Source organism: Lactuca virosa, chromosome 2, assembly GCF_052849685.1.
Source record: "Lactuca virosa cultivar CGN04683 chromosome 2, Lactuca_virosa_CGN04683_v6, whole genome shotgun sequence".
Lineage (NCBI taxonomy): Eukaryota > Viridiplantae > Streptophyta > Magnoliopsida > Asterales > Asteraceae > Lactuca > Lactuca virosa.
Window position 1 is genome coordinate 13,199,926 of NC_136427.1, and position 11,693 is coordinate 13,211,618.

Consider the following 11,693-nt stretch of genomic DNA (forward strand, 5'->3'; position numbering starts at 1 on the left):
GTTGTACTAAACCTGGACCAACATCTTCACGAATTCGCTTCTTGTAAGCTCCCATTGACATTTCTTCAATGTTTGCCATCTCGTTTCTTGGCTCGTTCTCGAGTTCACTCGTATAAAGTCCAAACTCAGTCTCAGAGTCGTACTCGTTTTTCAGTTGGGAAAGGTATTTGATGTATGCTCTCAACTTTGCTCTTGTCCTTTCAAGATGAACTGGACTCTCCCGTTTTCTTCCCCGACTTCTTTGAGAACACTGACTTGAGTTCTTGTAAGGGTGTCTTCTTTGGTGTTTGATCCTCCTTTACGTTCTTATCTTTCTTTTTGTGAAGGGCTGACTCTGGATCTTCAAGTGGTGGCACCAAAGGTGTATTGGACCCTCTGGTCATGTACTCCTGAAAAATAAACAAAATAAAAACGTAAAACCGAACCAAAATAGAAAAGCAAACTAAAAACAAAGAAAACTAGGATCACAATATTCACGTCGTGAGTCTGTAAGGCTCACGTCGTGAGTTCTGTAATACTGAAAAAAAATGAAACTAAAAAAATAACTCTTTGCAGGTTTTACCCCACAAAAAGGATCGATTAATTTAAAGCAAATAAATCAGCAATTACTAAGCCGCTCCCCGGCAACGGCGCCAAAAAACTTGATGTGCACAAAAGTACCCACTAATTTTATAATTTATAAGCTAACTAACTTAACTAACTAAAATGCACCTAGGCAGTGTAGCTAGTCGAATTATAGAATAGTTGGGTAAGTTGGGTGTCGATAACAGGGAACGGTGTTAACTAATTAATCTACTTACTACTAAATTAACCTAATTATTAACAGCTTAAAAGGGTTTTATCTGATTTTACAAGATCAGACGAACTTTACTCAAATTCAATCAATTACTAAAAACACTTCTGTTTAGTTTGGATCCACTTCTTCCTTATGGTTAACTAACAATTATGGATTATCAAGTTGGTCACCAAATATTATATTATTAGCAATTTAAGTCCAAATTTACTAATATTTTACTAATTCATGTAAAATTATGCATGGTCACACACAATCAAACATATAACCAATTATAGATTATAGGTATGCTATGTAAGATTTATTATGCAAACACCATTATGGTCATAATTTATGTTCTCTAGCACAACTAAATTTATCTACTTTAATTACTATCTAAGATTTTGGTCGATCCTAGCTCTAGCAATTTAGTGTTCACTAATTCATTAGGTTAACAAGTTCATGCAGTTTAATGTTCACTAACTACACAGAACATGAATTCAAGCAACTAAAGAAACAAATATTAACATGCTAGGTAGTAACAAATCGAACACAAGCAAATTACCAACTAACACATCCAATAGTCATTAAACTAAACCATATGTCAAAAGCTTCATCTAGCTAAACAAGAGTTGCTAGATTCAGCTACTCATAGTAGCAAGTAAACAAACACAAATCAAAGTATAAAACATGTTCAAGTATCAGCAATTAAACTAATTATGAACCTCTACTCTTTTGGTGTTGAAAACCTTTTTCCAAGACTTTTCTTCTGCTGAAATTCGTCTTCTGGACCCCTTTTCTCTGGCCAAAAGTCCCCCCCAGTCGTAATGAGCAAGATAATTTATAATATCTCCTTTTTTCGAGGTCACGTCGTGAACCATAAGGATTCATGTCGTGAATGCGAGTTTTTCGTATTCGACAAGGACTCTTTCACCCGGATGCATATCTTCTACAATACTCTGCTCACATCGTGAATCATGAACTATTCACGTCCTGAGTACGTTTTTTTGCTGAGTTTTCATCCTTCTTCCCTTCAAGCCTCCAAAGTTCCAAATATTGTCAGTTTCAGTCCCTATCTTCGAGAATGCTTCTATTTTGGCTGCAAATAACAATTTATCCTTATAAGTACAATTATTCTCTGCAAATAACCAAAATATTAATAAAAATGTAGATAAATATTGCCTTAAAATATGTATAAATATGGCAATATCAATAGCATTTTTGATATTTGCATTCTCAAATTCGATTATGATTACGACATCCCTCTTCATAGTTCGAATTGTGAGAAATGTCAAAAGGTCTAAACATTCGGAACTTATTGATGTAAGTTCTGAAATAGTTTAGACACACATGTGAGCTATCTAAGGAAAGGTGTATGACTTTGAGAAGCTTAGATAAAGGCTTATCAAAGCATCTCGTATCAGAAATCTGAACTTTGGTAAGAAAGTCAACAAGTATTGATTTCTAGAAGTCCAGCTGATTTTGGATACATGTTGTGACAATCCGAAATTTTTATCTTGTACACTTATTCAAATCAATGAAGGCCAGACTCGTTTTGCTATTTTCTAGCACTATTTAGAGTCAATAAGAGTGTTTAAAACCTAGTATAGTCAATGTATGAGTCGTGGGATGAGTGTTGATAGTGTAAAACCTTGAAAATGAGCCAAACACTCCAACATGTGGAGTGTGCGGCCACACACTTGTGTGTACGGCCACACACTTGTGTGTGCGGCCGCACACCCATCCCAACCGCACACTCTCCCATATATATACTACACTTGTCATTTTTGAACACTTTTTCCACTTCTTCAAAGCTAGAACTCGAAATGCTCTCAAGTATCATCCAAATCTTCATCTTGATCTTCATAAAAGGTAGTAATACTTCCTTTTATTTGTTGATATACGACCTTAACTAGCAAAACCCTTTGGTTTGATCCATGAAAATCTCCATTTTAGCCAAGAACACCAAGAACACACACTAGATTTGGACCTTAAATCACCCTTTCAAGCCTCTATAACGTGTATACACTTATCATAAATTGTTATATGCTAAGAACACTTGATGATATGCTAGAAAAACTCGATTTTATCATCCTCATAAAGGGTGTGCGGCCGCACACGCTATGTGTAGCCGCACACACCCTTTTTAGGTCCAAAATGGCAATAAACTCCATGTAAGGCTAAGGCATGAAGTAAGAAACCTTCCTAGCTGAGTCCTAAAGCTTTAAAATACATTTTGGCACATTTCATAGGGAGTGTGCGGCCGTACACACATCCTGGCCGCACACCCTGGCCGCACACACACAAATGTTGTGAATTTTGACCATACACTCCCTTGTAGAGCCATATACTCCTTATATACAACCATAGGTGTTGGTAACACTTAATTCTAAGTGTTTTTATGTTCCTAAGGCGTGTCCCTATCACTTTTGGGTGGTTATATACATTGAATGTATTCATATATGTGTATTTATATGTTGAATAGGATTCGTTGGTGCTTAAGACCCCAATTGACACCCAACAATCTTATATCGATCTTTCATTCGAGTTACTCACTGTAGGTGAATTAATACCCCCTTAATTAACCTTTTAAGTGTTTTTCAATGTTTTTAAATGCTTTTATGGGGGGATACAAGTTGATCTATTATAGTTATTATATCAATCACATGTGATTAATAACTACCAGCCTAGTGGATTTCTTACTTTTCAAACGGTTTTACAAGCTCTTTTACATATCAAATGGTTTTATCAAACTCTTTTACATGTCAAATACTTTTACTTCTAATCTTTTACACTTATATTTTGTTAAATGTATATCTTTATAGATATAGTTATATAAGTAGGATTGAAAGGACTTAGAACTGATAACTCACCTTACCTCCTGTTCCTCGTTGGGTTGTGGACTTAGGGTATCGGTTATTTGTCCGAAGGTCGTTTGAATCCTAGTTATATATCATGTATATGTATATAGATATAAAAGTCCTTCTTTCTATTTCAATACCCTTGGGTAGCAAGGGTATGCATTCGTGTTGATACGTACAAGTCATATTACTAGTAAACTACAATAGGCGTAGTTTAGGAAGTTACTAATATTATTACTAGAACAATGAATCATACAATGAGTCAGTTCATACATGAGTCAATACTTGCTAGATAGAGAAAGAACACACAATACAACTAGTACACATAGTACATTACAATACATGCTAGACAGAGAGAGAACACACAATACAGCTAGCACATACATTACATATACATTTCTTCAGTTATGTGAGCCACGTAACGGGGCATGGCACTACCTGTCATGACCGTTCATGTATCCAGAATCTCCTTAATTGGGGAGCGTATGAGTTTGCGTATAGATCTATACTGGATTGACTATCCTACACCTTGCTGCTAGCTACAGTGGGACTTGCAAGTCTACGGGTGCCAAACGTCATTTTTCTCCGACATCTTACATTGTCGCGTTCTATAGTCGGTAGCAGGGTACAGGCCGATCACATGTTACTTTAAATTACAATTGGTTTAAGGTAGTTAGTACAGCAGTAGTTACTTATTACAATACTACAGAACTATTTCATTTTCCCATTGCATTCACTTTGTGATCTTCACACAATATACAGTAATGTAAAACTATAATTTTGATAAATGATAGTCAGAGTTGGGAAAATACACGCCCTTACAAGAGACACACACACAGTTACTAGATGCCTTGGTAGAAGGATACTTTTAGTAGGAAACATAGGGTTTTCTAGGAGATTCAAAACTTTTACATACATACACATCACATACTTACAAGCACTTTCATATAAATACATACATTAAGATACTTATGATCTCACCAGCTTTAAAGCTGATACTCGCTTTCAAAATAACTTGTATCCTCAGGTCACCAGTAGACAAGTACCGAAGCCAGGTTTTAAGAAGATGGAGCTCGTTCAAGACTCATCTTTTATTTTGATGTATATTTTTGGTGTCTATATAACTTGACAGAACACACTTGTATGAAATTATATTATTAATGCAATGGATGATGTTGTTGCTTGTTTACTACTTTGCATTGTTGTGATACTGTACATGACGTCCTCCACCCCCGAACGTTTCCGCCGTTCCGGTTTTGGGGTGTGACAGATTGGTATCTGAGCATTGTTTATAGTGAATTGAGTATATCAACCCATAAAAGATATACAGACTATAAATAAAATGGGATTAAAATACTCTGACCAACAGTTTATACTTTTAAATAATAAAATATTTAATTAAGTATACGTGCCTGCATTCATACTAAAATCAGTGTCACTAGGACAGAACAAAAGTATTACGATTGTTGGGCAGCACAAGTAGACTTAGTGACATATAGTCAAATCTGGGAAGATATAGCCTGATCAACTATATTATCCCTAGCATGTGCCTAAGTATGGTTGTGAGGTTGCTACAAGTCTAAAAACTTACCAACAATACCACAAGGAGAACAATAGAACAGAACATAAACCTAAAATACTATAGGGGTATTTGTGTTACTATAAACTACTTATGTGCTAGATTCTTATATCCCTTTTATCGCGTAGATAACACGGTTGGATTCCATATCCCCGGAGACCCGTAATATCCCAACCACGGCAATGCTGGATGGCTTGGAGAAGAGCCAGAAGATGATCACCCAATCCCATTGGATGATCACGAAGCTGAAGGCTTTTCTGATGGTTCTGACTCAGAACCAGAAGTCAACAACCTACCCCCAGCTGCTCAAGACCCAAACCATCTTCCGGCATTTAACGGACCCACACCTCTGTGGGCCACAAACTTGAATAGGTGGAGTCAGGAACAGTGGCAACCCATGCCCTACAATGGAGACAGAAGCTTCTACAACCTCACTGAGGGAGGTTCAGCTGACAGGGTCCTACCCATCATGGTTCGCAGGATTTCCCGGAACACCGAGTAGGGACGAGCAGCTATCGACCGAGTCGTTGAGATTGACGCCAACTCTGGCGTTAACACAGTCCGCATTCGCCAGCTAGAGTCTGCTCATGAAAGGACTCAGGTCCGCAATGCAGTTCTGCAGAGGGAACTTGCTGAAACCCAAGCTGAAGTCAGGGAACTTCGAGCTCAGCAAGCAAGATCTGATAGGCGCGTGAGGGACATACAACGTCTTCTGTCGGAGTCAAGAACTCAATCTAGTAGTTCTCGTCGCCGATAGATTCTCATCGACTTCTCTTTTGGATATAACCTAGTTTGTGTAAAAACTCTAGTCTAATTTCCTATCTTTGTAAATCTTAGACCTGTTAGGTCTTGATTTGGTCGTAGCTCTGTCAAAATTTTCCCATCTTGGTTGATGTAAGAGCTACTTCTAGGTCGTTTTTCCTAAACTCATTACATCTGTAATTCCAGTATTTTGACAGATATCTAATCTCATGGAAATTATTATCCAAATGCTATCATCTGTTATTACTAGATCATCCTTCAATCGTACTATTCAATTGTGCTGTTGGGCTATGGAGAGTTAGTCCATGAGGCATTTTCATCAATTTTCCTATTAAATTCTTATCAATATCTTCATCTTTGTAAACTTGTAGTTGAAAGATGCCTCCACGTAAATCAACAAGATGCAATCCTCCCGCACCGACACCACCTGCTCCTCAAATCGATACGGCAACTCTAAATGCTGCTGTCGCTGCGGCTGTGGCTACAGCCATGGCTCAATATCATTCGTCCTTTTCCACTGGAGGAGGGACCCCTGTCCTGTCTACTCATGGTGAAATCCCTGTGCGCTTGAGAGAGTGCTCCTATAAGGACTTCATCAACTGCAAGCCCAAGTCCTTTAGAGGGACTGGCGGAGTCATTGCCCTTTCGCAATGGTTCGAGAAGACCGATTCGGATTTCGAAATCTGCTCCTGTCCAGAAGGGAGCAAGGTCAAGTTCGCTGCTTGCACCTTTGAGGAAAAAGCCCTGACATGGTGAAATAGCCATGTCAAATCACTATCTCTCATGGTGGCTAATGATATGGGCTGAGAAACTCTAAGAGATCTAATGATCGAAGAGTACTGCCCGAGGGGCGAAATCCAAAAACTAGAGGAGGAACTTTGAGGCCTAACCATGAAGGGCTCCGACATAGTCTCTTACACCGCCAGGTTCTGCGAGCTGGTGGCCCTCTGTCCTAACATGGTTCACACAGAGGGAAAGAAGATCGAAAGATACATATGGGGGCTGGTGCCTCCATTCCAGGGAAATGTTTTGGCTTCAAACCCCACTACATTCGACAGTGCCAAGCGATTGGCACAGCGTCTCATAGACCATGGGGTTTGTACCCCGGCCGTAACAACAGCCCTGGCCATCTCTGAACCCGCCAGAACCGCTGATTCCAAGCGAAAGCTCTGGGATGACAAGAAAAAGAAGAAGGCTGCCAAAAAGCAGCGGGTCGTGGCAGTGCATGCTGCGATAGCACCTGCCACTGCTGCTGCTACGGTAAAGCAGTACGCAGGAAGTTTGCCTAAGTGCAATCAGTGCAACTTCCACCACGTTGGATCCTGACGTGAAATGTAGTGCTCTAACTGCAGCAGGAAGGGGCACACTGCCCGCTTTTGCAAGACTCCAGCAAAACCAATCACCCAAGTCCCCGGCGCTGGTGTGGGCCAAGCTTGCTACGGTTGTGGCGAGGTGGGCCACTACAAGAGGGACTGCCCAAAGGCAGGGAATGCCGGTAGGGTGGGAAGAGTGTTGGCCATAGGCCACGAGGAAGAGGTTGCCGACCCCACAGTGGTCACGGGTACGTTTCTCCTCGATAACTCTTATGCATGCATTTTGTTTGATAGTGGAGCGGAGAGGAGCTTCATGAACCAAAAATTTGCTCATTTACTTAAGCAAAAATCACGAGCACTTAAAGAACCGTTCACTGTAGAAATGGCTAATGGAAAGACGGAGAGCACTAGCAGTATATTCATAGGGTGTACTTTAACACTAGATAGCCATTCATTTTCGATCGACCTCATGCCGGTCTCAATTAAAAGTTTCGACGTCATTATCGGCATGGATTGGTTGAGTCTTCATCGTGCCGACATCATGTGTTATGAAAAGGTTGTTCGCCTTAATCTTCCGTCTGACGAAACTCTAGTAGTTTATGGCAGCAAACCCGGCACGAACCTTCGTATCATCTCGAGCATTCAAGCTCAGAAATTCTTGCGAAAGGAATGTCGCGCATTCCTTGCTCATGTGGTCGATGTGAGCCAAGAAGCGAAAGATATTCAGAACATTCCAGTAGTACGCGGCTTTCACGACATCTTTCCAGAAGAACTCCCAGGATTACCTACGCAACGTCAAGTCGAGTTCAGAATCGACTTAGTTCCAGGGGCTACCCCCGTAGCCAAATCGCCTTATCGTCTGGCACCTGCAGAGATGCAAGAACTGTCCTGTCAACTTAACGAACTGCTCAGCAAGGGCTTTATAAGACCAAGCTTCTCACCCTGGGGAGCTCCAGTCTTGTTCGTCAAGAAGAAAGACGGATCGTTTCGTATGTGCATCGACTACAGGAAGCTCACAAACTGACCGTCAAAAATCGTTATCCTCTGCCTCGTATTGACGATTTCTTTGACCAACTTCAAGGGGCGAACTTCTTTTCGAAAATCGATCTAAGATCCGGATATCACCAACTACGAGTGTGTAACGCCCCGTTCCTGGTACGTATTTAATTTGATTAAATGTTTCTTTTTGTAAGAGCTACTCGGCGAGTTGTAGCCCTAACTCGCCGAGTAGATGTCGAATTGGACGCGGGCTTTAAGTGATCTACTCGGCGAGTCCACGCCTGGACTCGGCGAGTAGGCCAGTCAGGAGGAAACCCTAATCCTTAGGGTTTGCACCCTATTTAAACGTCCTTATAGCCCCATCTCATCCTCCATCACCCTCAGAGCATTCCTTATCGAAACCCTAGTCTCCATTGGTGAGTTTGAGTGACTGTTGCCTTGTGAAGGGACTTTTGGTGCACATTGGAGCAAGTGGAAGAAGGAAGGGGTTGAAGAGCTCAAGGAAGGGGACTTAGATCCAGAACACATTCATTTGTGGTCACCCATTCTGGTAATAAAGTTTCCATCTTGATTATTGATCTATTAGATCTTGTTTGTCCCTAAATTGTTGCTTTTAAGCCCTAAAACCCCAAATCCTTGGTAGAGAAACCTTATGGTTGTGCTATACTTCAGATCTGGACCCTCATTACCTTCTAGAGTTGTAAAGTCTCAGTTATGTTCGTGATTGAGGTCCCTCTTGAGCTTAGAACCCCATTAAGAGCTTAGTTTTGACATTTGGAGCCCTTAAAGCTATGCATGCATGTAAAGTTTGCAACTTTACGTGATAAGCATGCCCTAGAAGCCTAGATCTGTGGTTTTGAGCCGCTGCATGGCTCAAACGAGGTCTGTATGGAAAAAGGACTGAATGAACTCGACGAGTAGAACGCTGGACTCGGCGAGTCCTATGAACATAGCCGTGAACTCGGCGAGTTGGTTGAGCAACTCGGCGAGTTCGTTGAAGATTGCCTTGAACTCGGCGAGTTGTTAGAAGAATCAGCGAGTTGGCTAGGGTTTCTTCCAAATCTTGGCCACGTATGAACTCGACGAGTTAAAAAGGGAACTCGACGAGCCAATCAAGGATTTCACGACTTCTCGAGTTCAGGAAGGACTCGACGAGTCGGTGATCTGCACTCGACGAGTCGAGTCAACATAGACTGTTGACTTTGACTTGGACCAAGGGTTGACCAGTTGACTTCTGATGGTTTCTGGTAATTGGGAGATTTATGAAAAAGGTGTGTATGGTACCTATAGGTGGTGGAGTTCGTGTTGGACCCAGGAGTTGAGCCTTCTTATTTCCGACGACAGTTGCGAGGTGAGTTATCCTCACTATACTAAGGGGTCTAAGGCACCAAGGCCGGCCCATTGGATATGATATCCTAGTAGTTGTATTATGTTGAGTATGAGTTAGTTATGCATGCTAGTTTGATACGCTAGAGGGTAGGTCTGTAGGACTACCTGTGATACTGATTGATTGTCTGCATGTGCCTTATCTGTTACATGTTGATATGTTATATGGGATGGGTTGAGGTTGTACTGCTCCGTGTGGTAGCCAACAAACCCTAGAGTATTCCAGATATGAGCTGAGGGCCCGATAGGCATTCCAGACTCATACTGAGGACTTGGGAGCATTCCATATACGAGCTGAGGGCCCGGTAGGCATTCCAGACTCGTACTGAGGGCTCGGTGGCATTTCAGATATGAGCTGAGGGCCCGGTAGGCATTCCAGACTCGTACTGAGGGCTCGGTGGCAATCCAGATGTGAGCTGAGGGCCCGGTAGGCATTCCAGACTCACACTGTGGGCCCAGGGTATTCCGGTAGGCATTCCAGACTCACACTGTGGGCCCAGACTCACACTATGTGTTGTTCTGCTCAGTTTGTTATGATATGTCATGGTGTGACATAATTATGTGGACTGTATGTGTATCGGTATTTTGGGGGTAACTCACTAAGCTTTCGAGCTTACAATTTCAGTTGATTGTTTCAGGTACATCAGGGGATCGCGGCAAGGCGAAGGCATGATCGTACAGCTCCTCCTATTATGTTATGTTTCTGGGAAAACTCTGATATAAATGTATTTTGTAAACAAAGTTGTAATGTTTTGATAAATTCGACATGTTTTGAAAGTTTAAATTTGGCTTGACTTTTTTGGTGTTACAAGTTGGTATCAGAGCCTTGGTTTGAGTGAATTGGAGGAACACTCATGTGACTCCAGTCTCAAATCAAGGAAAGGATTTTCAAAATGATTTTTCAAAAAGGTTTTCAAAATAAATAAAGGAGGATGCAGGGCGTACGATCAGCCGGAGCCAGTATGTAGACCCCAAAATACCATACAAGTTATTTGATTATACGATATGATAGAACAGCATGTGAGTGCTAGGCTAGGGATCTTCAGGAATTGCATGTTAGAATTGCTTGAATACATGATGCCTGCTAGCCTAGGGTTTCCTTTATGTGAGATTGACATCATTACTGTAGTTGTCTAATGTATGCATCCCAGTTGAACATAATTAAGATCTTATAGCCTGAGAATGTTTGATTTGGCCTTATGTTCTGTTCTTGTTTGATTGGGGGCTTGGGGTAGGATTGGATATTCTAAAGTCTATAGGGTCCAGTGTTATGCATGGCTAGCATACATTAGTGCTGCAGGGTTGGTGGAAGTTTCATGGATAGGAGGGATTGAGTGAGACCGGGAGGTCAGTTATAAGATACTTAGCATTCCTCTAGGAGTGAGGATTGAGCGCTTGCCATGTTGTGCATATTGTTAGGGTGTTGTGGTGATACTTGGGGCAAATATGGGTAGGTGTGGAAGGTAGTAGGGGCCCATGCAACTGAAAGCACAGGACCTATACGCGTGTCAAGTAAGTCTCAATCCCTAGGGTTAGTAGGGAGTTGGCTCCCAGTGATTTATATGAATTATCTGATAACTGGTGATATGTTTCAGAATGGTGATGACGAGGCGCTTCGTGGCTGGATCCGGTTCGGGATCAGGATTAGGGGACAGAGGCCAGGAGGGGCCGACAGCACCTGAGCCAGTGGTGCAGATGGGTACAGAGGAGTTGGATGCCAGGATTCGAGAGATCCTGCATGATGAGGTTGCTGCTGCATTCCGGGCTCAGTTACCGAAGATGTTCGGGTCGATCAAGACCGCCATGGTGGAGTATTTTGATGAGCGTTATGCAGCCCTTGCAGAGACAGCCGCCGCAGCAGCTGCATCAGCTGTATCAGCGACGGGAGGAGGAGTTGGTAGAGGTTTTCAGTACAGGGACTTCGATAACACTAAGCCCCCTACTTTTGATGGGACGCAGGATCCCATCAAGGCTATGAGGTGGATTTCAGATGTGGAGGGGTGTTTCTTCACCTGCTCGTG